The sequence below is a fragment of the Mizuhopecten yessoensis genome, unplaced genomic scaffold (assembly GCF_002113885.1).
Source record: "Mizuhopecten yessoensis strain PY_sf001 unplaced genomic scaffold, ASM211388v2 scaffold4931, whole genome shotgun sequence".
In the NCBI taxonomy this organism is placed as follows: Eukaryota; Metazoa; Mollusca; class Bivalvia; order Pectinida; family Pectinidae; genus Mizuhopecten; species Mizuhopecten yessoensis.
In genome coordinates this window covers 331,104-352,351 of record NW_018405793.1, presented here as the reverse complement: position 1 = coordinate 352,351, position 21,248 = coordinate 331,104, and the positions used below count along the sequence as shown (strand labels likewise).

At 39.2% G+C, this 21,248-nt stretch overlaps 1 protein-coding gene across 4 annotated transcripts in view; it reads left to right on the top strand.

The window, feature by feature from the left end:
* Positions 1-21,248, top strand: part of LOC110450026 (histone deacetylase 4-like) — a 230,447-nt gene that overhangs the window by 52,858 nt on the left and 156,341 nt on the right. Inside the window, exon 1 of one of the 4 annotated variants that reach the window (XM_021497235.1) lies at positions 10,433-10,916. The exons of the other annotated variants lie outside the window; for them this stretch is intronic. The gene's annotated coding sequence lies outside the window, so the exon portion shown is untranslated. Of the gene's footprint in view, positions 1-10,432; positions 10,917-21,248 lie in introns of those variants that run through there. 4 annotated transcript variants of the gene reach the window in all.

Sequence of the window (21,248 nt, the reverse complement as noted above, 5' to 3'; positions counted from 1 at the left end):
AAACAGATTTCTGCTACGTTGACGCTCAGTGCGCAACAATCCCCCCCCCCCCCCCCCGCAATGATCACTGAGTGCCAAAGTACCCAGCCTCGGGGCGTGGACCCAGCTTTCATGGAGGCCCTGCACAACAAACAACCTTTGAATATTTTATAAGAAAATTATGCTTTTGACTAGACACCAGTTTACATATCATGACAATAATTTGACAATCCATCAGGGAGATGGCTTTATATAAGATTTAAAATCTTGTTGCCAGATCCTATTAATATTCCTATTAACCTGTGTACTTATTATATATGATATGTGAAATAAATATTGTTTAAACCAACAATTTGACAAAAATGTTAGTCTGAATGACGAACAATTCCTAAAAGAAATAGTTAAGGTAGCTTTTAAATTTTCAATGATACTTCTGTGATTAATTTCAGTATTTTAAAAACAGTTTTTTAAATGATTTTCATGTAATAAAAAATGCATGGTGCCTTTGATCAGCTTTGAATTAGACAGCAGTAGCTAAGTAGATATATTGGTCTACTTAAAATATTAAAGGGTTTACTCAGGTCGAATGGGCAGACAAGAGGCACTGGATTTTCTCCACAAGGTCATGTAAAATCTCTTCACAAGCTCAATGTAGGAAGACTTTTGTAAACATCGAGATTATAAAAAAGCTTCATTGAAAATAGAAAATAGGGAAGATTAAAATTTGGCCTGAGACGAGGGGACTGCATTGCTGCTTGTACTGCTGCAGGTCAGAAGTTCAGTCCAGGCAGCGATATGTTGGCCAATGTCCTGTTATCCTGTGATATTCTGCACACTTTCACCCTGTGGTGGTAGATCTTTTGTAAGTGTGAGGTTAATCAGGCTTACACAAGTCAAACGTCAGTTCACAGTTTTTTACTTTTGATGAGTATTTTAAACTTTTTATCCTCTCCAGGCATTACCAGCCGGTTTTGACGGAATGGCAACTGATTCCTTTGATTTTCAAAATTTTCAATGTGGTGGGCAGTGTGCTGCAAAGGTTTCTGTAACATCATTGTTCTTGCAGTCTGATAGCCCCAAAGTTTCTGAAACATCATTGTAATCTCAGTCTGATAGCCCCAAAGTTTCTGGAACATCATTGGTCTCTCAGTCTGATAGCCCCAAAGTTTCTGGAACATCATTGGTCTCTCAGTTTGATAGCCCCAAAGTTTCTGGAACATCATTGTACTCTCAGTCTGATAGCACTCCTGTGGCCAAGGCAGCCTTGGTTTCCCCATTTGTTGTCACTTCTGGTGGAAGAGATTATATCTCTTTCGGCAGCCTTGGTAGCCTTGGTAGCCTCCGAACAGGATGAGTAGCCTGGGTACAGGATGAGTCAGCTTCGGTACAGGATGAGTAGCCTGGGTACAGGATGAGTAGCCTGGGTACAGGATGAGTAGCCTGGGTACAGGATGAGAAGCCTCGGTACAGGATGAGTAGCCTCGGTACAGGATGAGTAGCCTCGGTACAGGATGAGTAGCCTGGGTACAGGATGAGTAGCCTCAGTACAGGATGAGTAGCCTGGGTACAGGATGATAAGCCTCGGTACAGGATGAGTAGCCTGGGTACAGGATGAGTAGCCTGGGTACAGGATGAGTAGTCTGGGTACAGGATGATAAGCCTCGGTACAGGATGAGTAGCCTCATTACAGGATGAGTAGCCTGGGTACAGGATGAGTAACCTCGGTACAGGATGAGAAGCCTGGGTACAGGATGAGTAGCCTGGGTTCAGGATGAGTAGCCTTGGTACAGGATGAGTAACCTTGGTACAGAATGAGTAGCCTGGGAACAGAATGAGTAGCCTTGGTACAGGATGAGTAGCCTCGGTACAGGATGAGTAGCCTTGGTAGCCTTGGTAGCCTTGATAGCCTTGGTAGCCTTGGTAGCCTTGGTAGCCTGGGTACAGAATGAGTAGCCTGGGTACAGGATGAGTAGCCTCTGTACAGGATGAGTAGCCTGGGTACTGGATGAGTAGCCTCGTTACAGGATGAGTAGCCTGGGTGTAGGATGAGTAGCCTCGTTACAGGATGAGTACCCTTGGTACAGGATGAGTAGCCTCGTTACAGGATGAGTAGCCTTGGTACAGAGTGAGTAGCCTGGGTACAGGATGTGTAGCCTCGGTAGCCTGGGTACAAGATGAGTAGCGTCGGTACAGAATGTGTAGCCTCGGTACAGGATGAGTTACCTTGGTAGCCTTGGTAGCCTTGGTAGCCTTTGTATGGGATGAGTAGCCTGGGTACAAGATGAGTAGCCTCGGTACAGGATGTGTAGCCACGGTACAGGATGAGTAGCCTTGGTAGCCTTGGTAGCCTTGGTACAGGATGAGTAGCCTTGGTACAGGATGAGTAGCCTGGGTTCAAGATGAGTAGCCTGGGTACAGAATGAGTAGCCTGGGTACAGGATGAGTAGCCTCTGTACAGGATGAGAAGCCTGGGTACTGGATGAGTAGTCTAGTTACAGGATGAGTAGCCTGGGTGAAGGATGAGTAGCCTCGTTACAGGATGAGTAGCCTGGGTACAGAATGAGTAGCCTGGGTACAGGATGAGTAGCCTCTGTACAGGATGAGAAGCCTGGGTACTGGATGAGTAGTCTAGTTACAGGATGAGTATCCTCGGTACAGGATGAGTAGCCTCGGTACAGGATGAGTAGCCTCGGTAGCCTCAGTACAGGATGAGTAGCCTCGGTACAGATTTTCCACCTTTACATGTGGAGGCAGTCTGAGGAGGCCTCGCTCATGGGGGCTTTTCTCAGGAAATGGCAGCCTGTATTGCTATGTCGATTAAGTCTTCATCTTCTGCTGTCTACCTGAGTCACAATGGAAGATCTTCTATGATTGGTGTGTTGGTAGGAAGATTAATCTGGTCAAGTCAAGTCAAAAACCAATCAATTAATGTACTGGGTTGGGGGGAAGGGGTATAGATTGCTGTATACCAATTGATCATGTAATTCACATATCAAACTTCCATGAAAAAATACATCAGTTTTGCTAGTTTAAATATTAATGGCTTACGAGATGATAAAAAGAGGAATAGAATATGATATTGTATGTTTACAGGAGACACATTGCACAGATTTAGATTCAAAACAATGGAATAACAACTGGAAAGATGTTGGAGGGCGCAACTGAATAATGGGAAGAACGATTGTAGAGGAGTTGGTATACTTTGACTTTAATATTTCTGAATATTACAGAGACCAGTGTGGAAGTTAACTAGCATGTAAAGTTCATTGTGAACAAAAACATTATGATCTTGCAAATATATACTGTCCCAATAGGCTTTTGATAGGATAGAATGGGGATGTTTTAAAGAATTTAATTTTGGTAATAAATTTTGTACTTGAATTGAGATGCTTTTAAAAAATTCAAAAACATGTATCCAAACTAATGGTTTTACATCTAAATATTTCAACATCTCAAGATCAGCTCATCAGGGATGCCCGATCGCCCCACTTTTATACATTATTCAAGCAGAACCACTTGCATGTGCTATCAGAGCAAACCCAGAAATAGTAGGCATCAGAGTACCAGGTAATGATAAGGAAACAAAATTAAATATGTTTGCAGATGATACTCAGCTAATCAATCAAACAGAAAAATCCATTCAAGAAGCTTTTAAACTATTAAAATCATATGAAAAAGCATCAGGTGCCAAGATTGATTATAAAAAGACTGAAGGTTTGTATATAGGGCTAACATTTAATATCATAAAATCGACAAAAACAAATGTGAAAACTCGAGGAATTCATCATGGATATATGATAGATAATGACAAAATTTGGCAAGACAAATTTAGCAAAATAAAAAATGTCTGCTTTGGAAAACCAGAAACTTAGCATTTAGCGGGAAAACTTTAATCATTAAATCACTAATAATATCTATTATAGGATATGAAATAGAAGCGAGGGGCATATCATGTAAATATCTAAAAGAAATTAAGGTAATTTGGAATTACATCTGGGATTAAAAAGTAAATCAACCAGAAAGAAAAATGTGTTGTAGTAAAATAAAAAAGGAGGTATGGGAATGGTAGATCTTGAAACATATGTACAAAGTAAACAAATCAAAACTATATATAAGATAATCCACTATAAAAGTGAGAACTGGAACTCTATAGGTAGATATTATCTTACTAAACTAGACATCAAGTATAGGTCAAACATGTTTTTGTGCACTTGTTCGGACCTACAGGGCCTTGATATTAACAGAATACTATCAACGTTTTGTGAAGATAGCTTGAAAGCATGGGCAAAACTTAAAGGAGTCAACGCACCTTAACAACAAAGAAATTCTAAACCAAAATTTATTTGGGAACACCTACATACAGTTTCGGAACAAAGCCTTATTTATACAGTCTTTCTCATTAAGTGGTATCACAAAAATAGCAGATATTTGGGATGATGAAAAGAAGTAGTTTAAAGGGAGTGAGATTATATTTGCAAAACTTATAAATAAACAGAATTGGATATCAAAAATCTCCAAAATTAGGAAAGCTGTACCTCAAAATTTTCTCGGAGTATTAATAGATCATACTGAAAATAATCAAATAGATAATCTTAAGTCAGAAGTTCTCTTCAAAAATGATGAATTTGAAATAATTTTGCCATTATGTAAGGGAACAAAAATTATGAAAAATAAAGACTTAAAAATTACCATGCTACAAAATACATAACTTCCAAAAACAAGACCTAAATCAGAAATAAAGTGGGAAGATGAATTTCAAAAAATATTTAATTGGGAGAAAATATGGGGAAATAATAAATGTAAACTGATTGCAACAGAAACAAAAATAAGGAAACTCCATTGGAAATGTGTACATAAATTAATTTATACTGAAAATAAACCCCATGTTATGAACCGATCCAACGGTATATGTATATGTGTAATATTGAATTAGAAACATTGAGCCACATATTTTTTCATTGTAACTTTGTTACTCAATGTTATAAATAAAATACCTGGACTATTGATTACTTTGAACAAAGAAATAATATTGTTAGGAGAATGTTCAGATACAAACAGAGCACTAACAAACACTGTTGTCTATACAATGAAATGGGTTATCTGGAAGACAAGAAATATAATAAAATATCAAAACAAGAGACAGACACCACTATCTACATTTAAAATGTTTAAAAATATCTTATTAGAAAATCTTAAAATATTTACAAAATCAAACCCAAAAAAAACTTTTTTTCTTTCTTAGCAGATGCCAAGTTATACTCTGACTTAACACATACTGTTGACACAACACTGTGACGCTGACATCACATGGCACTTTTAATTCACTGAACTGGATGATGTTATACCATACGAAGCATCAAATATATTGATATTTACCATTTAATAATCTTTGTGCAAAGTTTTTTCACCATCGTGACTCTAACTGGAAATCAGAACTAGATTGTAATACAATAATAATGAGAACAGGGTACAGACAAAAATATCTGAATTTTATTCTTATATTAAAAATGTAAAAGTCTACTTATTTGTTAATACATTTGTATGTATGTATGACCAATGCTGATGATTGATCCATTTGTTGCTCGTAAGCTTTCCTTCCCTTTAGCCTGTGTAGAAATTGCTCCATCAGCCTGATCTTCCTGGATTTAGAATCTCCACTACAGTCAGACGAATTTGCATACTAAAGTTATGATGATTAATACTGAAATTCAATCCAGGTTCTTTAATGTAAAACCAATCTTTACCTTAAACTCATTCCCTTTGCCTCCTCATTCCCCTTGTCCTTTGGCGCCATAATAGGTTTTGAGAAAGGGAGGTCACTATGTGTCTTTATCATTAAGATATGAGTGACATGGGGGGAGGGATTCGGCAGCATTTTTGAATTCCTTTGTTTTGGGGTCACATAGATTGGTGTATGTATTAAATGTATATACTATAGTTATCGTAAGTGTTACATCATGAAAATTGGTTTTGCATTAAAAAAACTCAAATTCAGCGACTTGTTTACAGGACTAAAGCATGAAATATAAATTTGTACACAGAGATGTGTTATTTTCTTTGCTAATTGACAACCACACTGGAGTGATTTCAACACTACCAGATGGATTATTATATTTGAAGCTTTAAAATTGAGAAATATTTTAGTTTGGTATCTGAACTAATCTTTGTCTCCTCACCCCTCATCTGTCTCCTCACTCACCCTCCTCATCTGTCTCCTCACCCTCCTCATCTGTCTCCTTACCCTCCTCATCTGTCTCCTTACCCTCCTCATCTGTCTCCTCACCCTCCTCATCTGTCTCCTTACCCTCCTCATCTGTCTCCTTACCCTCCTCATCTGTCTCCTTACCCTCCTCATCTGTCTCCTTACCCTCCTCATCTGTCTCCTCACCCTCCTCATCTGTCTCCTTACCCTCCTCATCTGTCTCCTCACCCTCCTCATCTGTCTCCTTACCCTCCTCATCTGTCTCCTTACCCTCCTCATCTGTCTCCTTACCCTCCTCATCTGTCTCCTTACCCTCCTCATCTGTCTCCTCACCCTCCTCATCTGTCTCCTTACCCTCCTCATCTGTCTCCTCACCCTCCTCATCTGTCTCCTCATCTGTCTCCTTACCCTCATCTGTCTCCAAGCCCTCCTCATCTGTCTCCTCATCTGTCTCCTCACCCTCCTCATCTGTCTCCTAGCCTTCCTCATCTGTCTCCTTACCCTTCTCGTCTGTCTCCTTACCCTCCTCATCTGTCTCCTTACCCTGATCATCTGTCTCTTGACCCTCCTCATCTGTCTTTTCATCCCTCCTTGTCTGTCTCCTTACCTTCCTCATCTGACCCCTTACCCTTATCATCTGTCTCTTGACCCTCCTCATCTGTCTGCTCATCCCTCACATGTCTCCTCATCCCTCCTTACTTGTTTCCTTACCCTCCTCATCTGTCTCCTTATCCTTCTTCATCCCTCCTCATCTGTCTCTCATCCCTCTTCATCAGTTGCCTCATCCCTCCTCACCCGTCCCCTCACTCATCCTCACCTGTCTCCTCATTCTAATCTGTCTCATCACATGTTTCCTCGCCCCTCCTCATCTGTCTCCTCACCCAACCTCACCTGTCTCCTCATCCTCCTCATCTGTCTCCTTACTATCATCACCTGTCTCCTCACTCTCCTAATCTGTCTCCTCAACCATCCTTACCTGTCTCCTATTCCTCATTATCTGTCCCCTCACCCTCCTCATCTGTCTCCTCATCCCTCCTCATATGCCTCCTTACCCTGATCTTCTGTCTCCTTAACCTCCTCATCTGATGCCTAGCCCTCCTCATCTGTCTCTTTAATCTCCTCATCTGTCTCCTAACCCTGATCATCTGTCTCCTTACCCTCCTTATCTGTCTTCTCATCCCTCTTCGTCTGTCTCCTTACCCTCCTCGTCTGTCCTCTCATCCTCAAACTTCCACATCTGTCTCCTCGCCCCTCCCCACCTGTCTCCTTGCCCCTCCTCATCTGTCTCCTCGCCCCTCCTCATCTGTCTCCTCACACTTCCTCATCTGTCTCCTCACACTTCCTCATTTGTTTCCTCACCCCTCCTCACCTGTCTTCTCCCCCCTCCTCACATGTCCCCTCACCCCTCCTCACCTTATTCCTCGCACCTCCTCACCTGTCTCCTCGCCCCTCCTCCTCTGTCTCCTTGCCCTTCCTCACCTGTATCCTTGCCCCTCCTCATCTGTCTCTTCACACTTTCTCATCTGTCTCCTCACACTTCATCATCTGTCTCCTCATCCACCTCATCTGTCTCCTCACACCTCCTCATCTGTCTCCTTAACCTCCTCATCTGTCTCCTCACACCTCATCATCTGTCTCCTCGCCCCTCCTCATCTGTCTCCTCACACTTCCTCATCTGTCTCCACACACTTCCTCATCTGTCTCCCCGCCCCTCCCCACCTGTCTCCTCGCCCCTCCTCACCTGTCTCCTCACACTTCCTCATCTGTACATGTCTCCTCACACTTCCTTATCTGTCTCCTCACACTTTCTCATCTGTCTCCTCCCCCTCCTCACCTGTCCTCGCCCCTCCTCACCTGTCTCCTCGCCCCTCCTCATCTGTCTCCTCACCCCTCCTCATCTGTCTCCTCACACTTCATCATCTGTCTCCTCATCCTCCTCACCTGTCTCCTCCCCCTCCTCACCTGTCTCCTCCCCCTCCTCACCTGTCTCCTCGCCCCTCCTCACCTGTCTCCTCACCCCTCCTCACCTGTCTCCTCGCCCCTCCTCATCTGTCTCCTCACCCCTCCTCATCTGTCTCCTCACACTTCATCATCTGTCTCCTCATCCTCCTCACCTGTCTCCTCCCCCTCCTCACCTGTCTCCTCCCCCTCCTCACCTGTCTCCTCGCCCCTCCTCACCTGTCTCCTCACCCCTCCTTACCTGTCTCCTCGCCCCTCCTCATCTGTCTCCTCAACCTTCATCATCTTTGCTGTAGATAGCCTTTTATTATCTGTCATTTCACCCTTCACACTCCAACACACACTTACACACATGTGTGTGTCCTCTCTCTCCTCCTCATCTGTCACTCCTTCACATCTATTTCCTCAGCATTAACTTGTTCCTTCCCTTTCTATTCTATTTTGTTCCAGATGTATTACAATCCTTTCCCTTTTCTGTCTCCTCTATATATCTACCCAGCTTTAACATCCACCTTTTTAGCCCACCATCATCAGTTAAACAAATTTTGTCAGGAAGTACTGATATCTTTCTAAAATTTCACACATAAAGGTTCCCCTGTTCCATAGTTACAAAAACAGGATGGTCACCAGACAGCCATCTTGAATTTGGCCGTTTTATTTTGTTATCACCACCTATATGTATGCAGCTCCCCCTGGCCCTGCTGATAATTCATCTGTTATTGGCAACAATTCTAATTATGTATAAATTACAAATTTTAAGCATTTTGCATATAGTTATGCAATTATCATACAATCTGTTACAAATAACATTATGACATTGTGAAGTTTAAGTTAATGTACAAGATTCCTGTTCAGAATTTCCAACATGGGACTATATATATATCACTGTGTGTTAACGACACTGGATATTGCTACCAGGAAGGCGGTGATCACACGAGGTGGACTGCAGTTGAAGGTGAGTTTTTTTTCTATATTTTCTTTACTTTTGAGGCTGTCGTGTACTTGAGGCTTTTTGGATCAATACCTCACATTTTCAGCATTTACTTAAACCATTGAAAACGTTCATATATGGGTCAATATTTCTTCCAGACTTACAAACGAAAATTTACGGGTGATAACTATCACATGTCTGAATTAACATTTGTAGTACTTCCCTCCACATATTTTTCTGCCTACAACTAAATAAGATGTATCTACATTACACACATTCGTTGTGTCAGTGAAAGCATTGTATTAAATAAAATATCGTCAAAAATATTTCATCAAACTGTATGGCAACTTGAATGTTTGTTTTAAGATTACTGTACGGCATAATCCAAATTCCAAGTTACCGTACAATGCTATGAAACTATGTCGGCATATTTCTCATAATTTACAACATGTTCGAAAATATGATAAATGTATGTAATGCATATATACATATTAATTAAAAAAATCACTACAAATATTAATTCAGACACGTGATAAGTATTACTTGTGAGTATTAGCCGATACCAGGCTGTGTGTTTGCAAGTCTAGAAGAAATATTGACCCATATAGGAATGTTCTTTGTGGTTTAAGCCATTGCTGAAAATGTGAGGAATTGATCCAAAAAGCCCCAAGAACATATAAGCCTCTGAAGTAAGGAAAATATAAAAAAGTCACCTGCAACAGAAGCCCACTTCCTGTGATCACCGCCTGCCTGGTAGCAATATTCGGTGTCGTAATTAACACACAGTGACTAGGTCATACCAGGTAGTACCTGTAACCAAAATGAAGAGTAAAGATGGTAAATTAAGATCCTTTCATAGTGGGTGCCAAAATCCTTCTAGTTTCATCCTTTTCTTTATCAGCCTGAGCCACCACCCACCTGCACCAAGCAACACCCATCCCATCCTATTAGCCCTTGAATTCTCTGTGAATCCACCCCCCCCCCCCCCCGTAGGGCCACTCCCTTTTACCATTGTGTGCCCCTCCCATAGATGGATAAAATCAACCTGTAACAAAATGCATGATGGCTCAAACACACTTGGGAAGGATATACTGTTAAGCTTTATATTATACTGACTGCCTGTATATTAATGGAAGATGTATTTTTAGCTTACAGTGATTATACCTACACCACAGATTGGTGCTTATGTATGGGAATAGAATGTTGATCAGTATGTTTGGACTCTGTATGTAACTTGCAGACTGAGAATCTAGATATATATATCCTAGTACATTACAACAACAAACACTATATAGCTATTGATTTGCCTGCCTACTGAGAGATAGCTTAGCGACCTTCAAGGGTCAGCATTACTATTTATAGCTAGTGCCAGCCATTAATAGCCCGAGCTGTAGATATAACAGATTCTAGTCCAGCCAGCTCTGGGAGTTAGCTAGTCTGTGTGTTAGCAAATCTACCATTTTCACAGGTTCTTGATTGGATCATTTAAACCAGGAACAGCACAATCGTCTGAAATATATGTCAGTGAAATCATTTCATAAATTGGACAAGGCTGAAAGCAGAAATTAAGTATAGTCTGTTGGCCGGGATTCTGTGGAAAAAAAATGTAAACAAATGGGAATGGCTTGTGGAGTTTAGTGGCTGTGTGCTAGGCTAGCCTTTATGTACACCAATACTAAACTCCCTCCAAGTTCAGCCTAGTACTCAGTTGGGAAGCACCATCAACTGTTTAAGTGTGTTTGGCAGCCTAACCTTTCACAATCCAAGAAAATTTAATTGAAAGCTTGCCTTGTGATAATTGTACAGGACAAGTGAGCTGTAATTGGATTTCATTACATGAGAAGGGTAAGTAGGCCGTGCCTTCTTCTACAACATACTGTAGATGTGTAATGGTTACGTGTTCATGTGGAAGCTGATCTATTTGATAACATAATACTGAGTACATTAATGCTAGAAAGTCTACACACAATTGACCGGTATGTGTAAAAAAACTTGTATTGAAACATGTGTGTGTAAACTTGTGTGAGTAAGTCTGTGACTACATGTGTGTGTAAACTTGTGTGAGTAAGTCTGTGACTACATATGTGTGTAAACTTGTGTGAGGAAGTCTGTTACTACATGTGTGTGTAAACTTGTGTGAGGAAGTCTGTGACTACATGTGTGTGTAAACTTGTGTGAGTAAGTCTGTGACTACATATGTGTGTAAACTTGTGTGAGGAAGTCTGTTACTTATATACATGTGTGTGTAAACTTGTGTGAGGAAGTCTGTGACTACATGTGTGTGTAAACTTGTGTGCTGTGAGTGTAAACTTGTGTGAGGAAGTCTGTTACTACATGTGTGTGTAAACTTGTGTGAGGAAGTCTGTTACTATGTGTGTGTATATAAAATTGTTTGAGGAGCTAAGGCTGTTATTACATGTGTGTGTAAAACTGTGTGAGGAAGTCTGTGACTACATGTGTGTGTAAACTTGTGTGAGTAAGTCTGTGACTACATGTGTGTGTAAACTTGTATGAGTAAATATGTGACAACCTGTGTGTGTAAACTTGTGTGAGTAAAGTATATAAGTCTGTTACTACATGTGTGTGTAAACTTGTGTGAGGAAGTCTGTGACTGCATGTGTGTGTGTAAATTTGTGTGAGGAAGTCTGTGACTACATGTGTGTGTAAACTTGTGTGCTGTGAGTGTAAACTTGTGTGAGGAAGTCTGTTACTACATGTGTGTGTATAAACTTGTGTGAGTAAAGTATATAAGTCTGTTACTACATGTGTGTGTAAACTTGTGTGAGGAAGTCGGTGACTGCATGTGTGTGTGTAAACTTGTGTGAGGAAGTCTGTTACTTCATGTGTGTAAACTTGTGTGAGGAAGTCTGTTACTACATGTGTGTGTGAACTTGTGTGAGGAAGTCTGTTACTACTTGTGGATGTAAACTTGTGTGAGTAAGTCTGTGTGAGGAAGTCTGTGACTACATGTGTGTGTAAACTTGTGTGAGGAAGTCTGTTACTATATGTGTGAGTAAACTTGTGTGAGGAAGTCTGTTACTAGACAGGTGTGTGTAAACTTGTGTGAGGAAGTCTGTTACTACATGTGTGTGTAAACTTGTGTGAGGAAGTCTGTTACTTCATGTGTGTAAACTTGTGTGAGGAAGTCTGTTACTAGACAGGTGTGTGGAAACTTGTGTGAGTAAATCTGTTACTAGACAGGCGTGTGTAAACTTGTGTGAGTAAATCTGTTACTAGACAGTTGTGTGTAAACTTGTGTGAGTAAATGTGTTTCTAGACAGGTGTGTGTAAACTTGTGTGAGTAAATGTTTTTCTAGACAGGTGTGTGTAAACTTGTGTGAGTAAATCGGTTACTAGACAGGTGTGTGTAAACTTGTGTGAGGAAGTCTGTTACTTCATGTGTGTAAACTTGTGTGAGGAAGTCTGTTACTATATGCGTGAGTAAACTTGTGTGAGGAAGTCTGTTACTAGACAGGTGTGTGGAAACTTGTGTGAGTAAATCTGTTACTAGACAGGTGTTTGTAAACTTGTGTGAGTAAATCTGTTACTAGACAGTTGTGTGTAAACTTGTGTGAGTAAATGTGTTTCTAGACAGGTGTGTGTAAACTTGTGTGAGTAAATCGGTTACTAGACAGGTGTGTGTAAACTTGTGTGAGGAAGTCTGTTACTACATTTGTGTGTAAACTTGTGTGAGGAAGTCTGTTACTTCATGTGTGTAAACTTGTGTGAGGAAGTCTGTTACTTATATACATGTGTGTGTAAACTTGTGTGAGGAAGTCTGTGACTGCATGTGTGTGTGTAAACTTGTGTGAGGAAGTCTGTTACTTCATGTGTGTAAACTTGTGTGAGGAAGTCTGTTACTTATATACATGTGTGTGTAAACTTGTGTGAGGAAGTCTGTTACTAGACAGGTGTGTGGAAACTTGTGTGAGTAAATCTGTTACTAGACAGGTGTTTGTAAACTTGTGTGAGTAAATCTGTTACTAGACAGGTGTGTGCAAACTTGTGCGAGTAAATCTGTTACTAGACAGGTGTGTGTAAACTTGTGTGAGTAAATGTGTTTCTAGACAGGTGTGTGTAAACTTGTGTGAGTAAATCTGTTACTACAGGTTTGTGTAAACTTGTGTGAGGAATGCTGTTACGAAATGGATATGTACAGTATACAATATGTGAGAATACAAAAGTTTTGTAAATGTAGATGTGTGAAAAATATGTTCTATATTTCAATCATTTTGATATTGTCCTTACTTAAAACAACAAATTTCACCCCAAACTCCGCAATATTTTCATATTTGTTTTGGAATGTACATGTATTTGTATTCAGCATTAAGGTTATTTTGAATTGGCTATACTGGTGACCAACTGTTATTTGTCTGCAGTGACATTGATTGTGTGATAACATTGTATACAGGAGGAACTGGCAGGCAGTGGTTGGGCTTCCATCATTAATAATTCAGTTGTATTGAAATTCAAGCCATGTGTTTATGTAATTGTTATGTAAAGTCTGTTGAGAAATTAGCAACACATTTCATTTTATTTCCTGATAAATGTGGTGTTTTAGAATCAAACCTCTTGGTCCAATACCACCATAATCTGGTAACTTGTATAATCTGCAAAGCTGTTTTGAACAGGAAATCTTCATTTAGGATACATATTTCTATTATAAACTGTCAAAAGTTGGGTTGGAATCAGGTTTATTTTTGTACAATTGTCAAAAAGGAAAAAGATACAGTTAAAGAAATATTTGGGCAATCACCAATAATCTTAAAAGAGAAAATAGAAATACATTATTTTTGTTTAATTTTTCATTTTTTTCCTCAAATATTTAATTTCCCCAGCCATTTTTTTTCATAGATATGTATATATTGCAAGCATAAACTTGTCCAAGCTGTTGGAATTGCTTCTTTGCCCCATATATATATATATATATATATATATTCATAGTAGATAATAAATAAATAAGTCCTTGCGAAGGAAAATATAGAATAAAAACATAAATCTTTCAGATCATCTGCTTAACGGCCTTTCTGCCTTCTAGGGCTTCTTCAGGCGGATTTATATATATATATATATATATATATATACAATACTTACCCACAATGAGACAGACAGACATGCATTGAGACATAAATACATACATTGAGACAGACATGCATACATACATTGAGACAGACAGATAGACATACATACATTGAGACAGACAGACAGACATACATACATTGAGACAGACAGACAGACAGACAGACAGACAGACATACATACATTGTGACAGACATACATAACATGAGATAGATGGACAGATATATAGACATACATTGAGACAGACATCCATACATTGACACAAACATACATACATTAAAACAGACAAACATACATTGAGACAGACAGAAAGATAGACATACATACATTAAGACAGACATCCATACATTGAGACAGACATATAGACATACATATATTGAGACAGTCATACATACATTCATACATACATACCTACATTGACACAGACAGACAGCCATACATACATTGACACATTGAGATATACATATACATATATTGAGACATACATACATACATTGAGACAGACATACATTGAGACAGACATACATACATTGAGACATACATTCATACATTGAGACAGACAGATATACATGCATACATTGAGACAGACAGACAGACATACATACATTGACACAGAAAGAAAGACATACATTGACACAGAAAGAAAGACATACATTGACACAGACAGACAGACATGCATTGAGACATACATACATACATTGAGACAGACATACATACATTGACACAGACATACATACATTGACACAGACAGACAGACAGACAGACAGACAGACATACATACATTGACACAGACAGACATACATACATACATTGACACAGACAGACATACATTGAGACAGACAGAGTGACATACATACATTTAGACATACATACATACATTGAGAAAGACAGATAGACATACATACATTGAGACAGACAGACATACATACATTGACACAGACAGTCATACATTGACACAGACAGACAGACATACATACATTTAGACATACATACATACATTGAGAAAGACAGATAGACATACATACATTGAGACAGACAGACATACATACATTGACACAGACAGTCATACATTGACACAGACAGACAGACATACATACATTTAGACATACATACATACATTGAGAAAGACAGATAGACATACATACATTGAGACAGACAGACATACATACATTGACACAGACAGTCATACATTGACACAGACAGACAGACATACATACATTTAGACATACATACATACATTGAGAAAGACAGATAGACATACATACATTGAGACAGACAGACATACATACATTGACACAGACAGTCATACATTGACACAGACAGACAGACATACATACATTGACACAGACAGACAGACATTTAGACAGACAAATAGGCATACATACATTGAGACAGACATACATACATTGAGACAGACATACATGCATTGAGACAGACAGACAGCCATACATACATTGAGACATACATGCATACATTGAGACAGACATACATACATTGACACAGATAGACAGCCATACATACATTGAGACATACATGCATACATTGACACAGACAGACAGCCATTAATACATTGACATAGACAAATGTACATACATACATTGAGACAGACATACATACATTGAGACATACATACATACATTGAGACAGACAGACATACATACATTGAGACAGACAGACAGCCATACATACATTGACACAAACAGACATACATACATCCAATGAGACAGACAGACATGCATTGAGACATACACACATACATTGAGACAGACATACATTCATACATTGAGAGAGACAGATAGACATACATACATTGTGACAGACATACATAACATGAGATAGACAGACAGATTGATATACATATATTGAGACAGACATATTAACATTGAGACAGACAGAAAGACATTGAGACAGACATACATACATTGAGACAGACAGAAAGACATACATACATTGAGACAGACAGACAGACATACATTGACACAGACAGACATACATTGAGACAGACAGATAGACATACATATATTGTGACAGACATACATACATTGAGACAGACATACACACATTGAGACAGACATACATATATTGAGACAGACATACATACATTGAGACAGACATATACATACATTGAGACATACATACATACATTTACAGACATACATACATTCAGACAGACAGACAGACAGACAGACAGACATACATTGAGACAGACACTTACCTGTTCATATCTGCTACTTGACCCCCTTATCTGGATCGGGTACTTTATTCAGTGCCAGACTGTGCAATTTCTATACTATATCCTGTTACTCAATGTTTGGTTAATAATATTTACAAATTTATCACTTGGTCAAATACTATTTTATGTTAATGTTTATTTATGTAGCAACTATATTCCATGCAGTGCTATTAAGATATCCTTGTTTTGACTGTCACATATTCAACAGATATCATATAGCACATATTAAAACAGTTTCACACTTGTAGAACCTTGTCTCCAGTAAATGGTTTTGAGACTCGTTAGTAGCAATCTGGATTGAATTTGATATTCATACCTTTCCAGTAGTTGTTCAGTTTGCTCTTAAATTCAAGATTCTGTACTTTTGTATCATGTCGTATCTTTTCCTGTGGTATTGAGGAGTGGGTAGTCCTAATCTCCTCAACCTTTCTGGGTATGTTAAATGTTCGTGTCCTTTCACTAGCTTATGGCACGTCGCTGGACATTTTCCAGTCTTTGGATTTTTCTCTTATTTTGTGGATTCCATACTGGTACCGCATACTCTATTCTCGGGCGTATTAGTGATTTAAAGAGTGGAACAACCATATCAGGTGTGAGTTGACTGAACGTTCTTTTGATGATACCTAGTAGTCTATTGGCTTTCTTTACTGAAATTGCTATATGTTCGCTAAATTTCAGATTTTCATCCATGGTTACACCTCGATCCCTGTCTAGTGACGACATCTCAAGTCCTCCAAGGGTATACTCATATTGTTGTTGTTGTGTCCTAATTGTAGTACCTTGCATTTATCAATGTTGAGTTTAAGTTGCTAAGTGTTTGACCATTTGTCTTGTTGGTTTAGGTCGAATTGTAAGATCTGGCTATCCTCATAGTTTTTGACTTTCCCATACATTTTTGAGTCGTCTGCAAATATTGAGACAGACATACATACATTGAGACAGACAGACATACATTGAGACAGACAGACAGATAGACATACATACATACATTGAGACAGACATACATACATTGAGACAGACAGACATACATTGAGACAGACAGACAGATAGACATACATACATTGAGACATACATACATACATTGAGACATACATACATACATTGAGACAGACAGACAGATAGACATACATACATTGAGACAGACATACATACATTGACACAGACAGACATACATACATACATACATGCATACATACATACATACATACATACATACATACATACATACATTGACACAGACAGACATGCATACATTGAGACAGACATACATGCATTGAGATAGACAGACAGATGTATCATTATGCATGCATATTTTCAAGAAGTTCAGAAATAATAATAAAAATGCAGACTAATCTTGACTCAACTTCATTGCAAACCAGTCTGAATGTCACCATAATTCTAAGTTTAATATCATTACAGTGAATTGATTTAAGTGAAAAACAACTGTCATTATAACATCACTGCAAAAATCTTTAAAACAGGAAACCAACATTTCTATGAATGCATGTACATTTATCAATGTATAATTCTAAAAGCTTGATAGGCTAGCTAAAAAAGGTAAAACGATTGAAGAACTTTATCAGAAAAAGATGATTGGTGTGAATGGCTGACAACAAAAAGTTATTGTCTATTTTTTTCTAGTATACATGCAGTACACGTGTATGTATATTTCTTTGATACGTGGTATACATTCCCATTATCATACAGCATTTTAACTTGCATGTACATGTACATGTTTTATCATATATAATTCTAACCCTAATTAATGACAATTATTCAATGTGATTTTAATATATGTTATGGCTTGTCTAGCACCTGGTTTGACAAAGACAAAAAAAGTTGTTCTGCAGTTTGGCTATATATACGAGCCACTTGCACACCCAGGACACAATTTTAACAAGATTATATCATTAACAAGGCTTTTGTCTGAAGAATTCAGATTAAACAGGTACAATTTTTCAGTAAGTTACGGCACTGATTTAGTGTGAAGAGGATGGTGAGTGAAAGTTGCTGAGAGCAAAGTTGGGATGGATGAGTGAAAATGGGAAAGTGGTAGTGGTGGGATAAGGGTGGAGGAGGGAAGAAAAGAGGTAGTGGGTGGAAATAGGATGGAGGAGGGAAGAACAGTGGTAGTGGTGGGAAAAGGGTGGAAGAGGAAAGAAAAGTGGTAGTGGTGGGAACAGGGTGGAGGAAGAAGTGTAGGAAAGTGGAAGTGGTGGGAAAAGGGGGGAGGAGGGGAGGAAAGTGGTAGTGGTGAGAAAAGGGTGGAGGATGGAAGGAAAGAGGTAGTGGTGGGATAGGGGTGGAGGAGGGAACAAAAGTGGTAGTGGGGGGAAATGGGGGGGAGGGGGGAAGAAAAGTGGTCGTGGTGGGAAAAGGGAGGAGGAGGGAAGAAAAGAGGTGGTGGGTGGAAATAGGGTGGGGGAGGGTAGAAAATTGGTAGTGGTGGTAAAAGGGTGGAAGAGGGAAGAAAAGTGGGAGTGGGGGGAAAAGGGGGGAGGAGGGGAGAAAAGGGGTAGTGGTGGAAATAGGGAGGAGGAAGAAGTGTAGGAAAGTGGAAGCGGTGGGAAAAGGGTGAAGGAGGAAAGACAGTGATGGTGGGTGGGGATAGTGTCAAGGAGAAAGTGTAGTAAAGTGGTAGTGGGTGGAAATAGGGCGGAGGAGGGAAGAAAAGAGGTACTGGGTGGAAATAGGATGGAGGAGGGAAGAACAGTGGTAGTGGTGGTAAAAGGGTGGAAGAGGGAAGAAAAGTGGCAGTGGGTGGGAAAAGGGTGGAGGAGGGAAGAAAAGTGGTAGTGGTGGAAATAGGGTGGAGGAAGAAGTGTAGGAAAGTGGTAGTGGTGGGAAAAGGGTGGAGGATGGAAGGAAAGTGGTAGTGAGTGGAAATGGAAATAGGGTGGAGAAGGAGTGAAGGAAAGTGGTAGTGGGTGTGATTTAGGTGGAGTGATCATAACACAACAGGGTAACTTATTTGGGATATGGTCATGTTAGTGTTATATTTTCCAATAAGGTTTTAAAGTTTTTAGAGAATTAATCAGATGTCAAGAGGCAGTCAAGTTTAAACACATGTGACAGCAGAGATCTCTATAAATAGCCACAGGTCAGCTGTTGGAGCCAGGACAAGTCAAAGCTTTGTCACTATATTGCTCTAGCTGAATTAATGATCAACCTTCATGCCGACACTGATTACCTGTTGATTGGCTGTAATTACACTCCGAGTTGGTCAATACATATGGTCGCCATACATATTCACACCTAGATTCTGTCACACTAAAAATTGGTCAGTAGATGTTATAGCCAGTTAACTAATCTGTTAAGGTTTCTTCAGCAAGGAAAGTAATATTGAAATACTTTGGTGGTAATTAGTTAGCTTCTATATCTATATCAGGGTTGGAAGAGGTGTAAATAACTGCTGCATACATATTGGCTATCTAAACTCGACCCTGAAGGATGACAACTTTTCATATAAGGGTACACATGAACATAATTCAGTAATGTGTGACATTGAAAATATTTCACTGACAAGGTTTCATGTATAGTATGTAATTTTCTGAATTGATAACAAATACAATTAATATATTTGCTGAAAATCTAAATTAAGATTAGCCCAGATTAGAGCTGATAGTATTGATAGCTGGTGTTGGCCTCTATTTGTGGGTCAGATGGTATATTGTGTAGTGGACACATAAGAGCTGATATAGTGTGGGCCCAGTCTCAGGTTGTAGTCTGTCATGTGTGTATATATATACCTATTTGTGTGTTTGTGTATAGAGGAGATCATAAACTGTGTAATAATGCATATATCTCTTGTATCATACTGGTAATTATTAGCAATGCAATACGCATGTAAATGTATGCTAAATTTAGATGTTGTTTTGTGGACCAAACACTGTTTAACTTACCCTGTATTTTTAGCCCACCATCATCTGATGGTAGATTATTCAAATCACCCTGCGTCCGTGGTAATCACCCTGCGTCCGTGGTCCTTCGTCCGTCCGTCGTCCGCTGTCCGCCGTCCGTCCTTAAACAATTCTTGTTATCGGTATTTCTCAAGAAGTACTAGAGGGATCTTTCTCAAATTTTATATGTAGGTTCCCCTTGGTCCCTTGTTGTGTGCAGTGCAACTTTTGAGACTGATCGGATAAACAACATGGCCGATATGCAGGCAGCCATCTTGGATTTTGACATTGAATGTTTGTTATTGCTATTTCTCAGGAAGTACTGGAGATATCCATCTCAAATTTTATATGTAGGTTGCCCTCGGTCTGTAGTTGTGCGTGTTGTATTTTTAGACTGATCAGATAGGCAACCATCTTGGATTGTGACATTAAATGTTTGTTATGGCTATTCTCAGAAAGTATACTGGAGGGATCTTTCCCAAATTTGTTATGTAGGCTCCCCTAGGTCTGTAGTTGTGCATATTTAATTTTGAGAATGATTAGAAAAACAAAATGGCCAACAGGCAGCCATCTTGGATTTTGATATTGAAGGTTTGTTATTGCTATTTCTCAGGAAGTAGTGGAGAGATCTTTGTCACATCTTATATGTAGGTTCCCCTCCCATACCGAAAAAAGTTACAAAAAAGTTACTTCTATTTAGGTACAAAAAAGTTATAACTTTTGATGCTAGATTGGAACCTTGTGAGAAGAGAGTTTCAATCTAGTACTAAAAAGTTACAAAAAGGTATTAAAAAGTTACACTCAAACACTTTGTTCAGTTCAATCATTACTTTATTTGCAAACAAAAGGTACACAAAAGTTACATTTAGCCACTTAAGCACTAGTGAAAAAGGTATCATAAAGTTATAACTTTATTTAGTTACTAAAAAGGTACAAAAAAGTTATGCTTTTCTGAGATACTGAAAA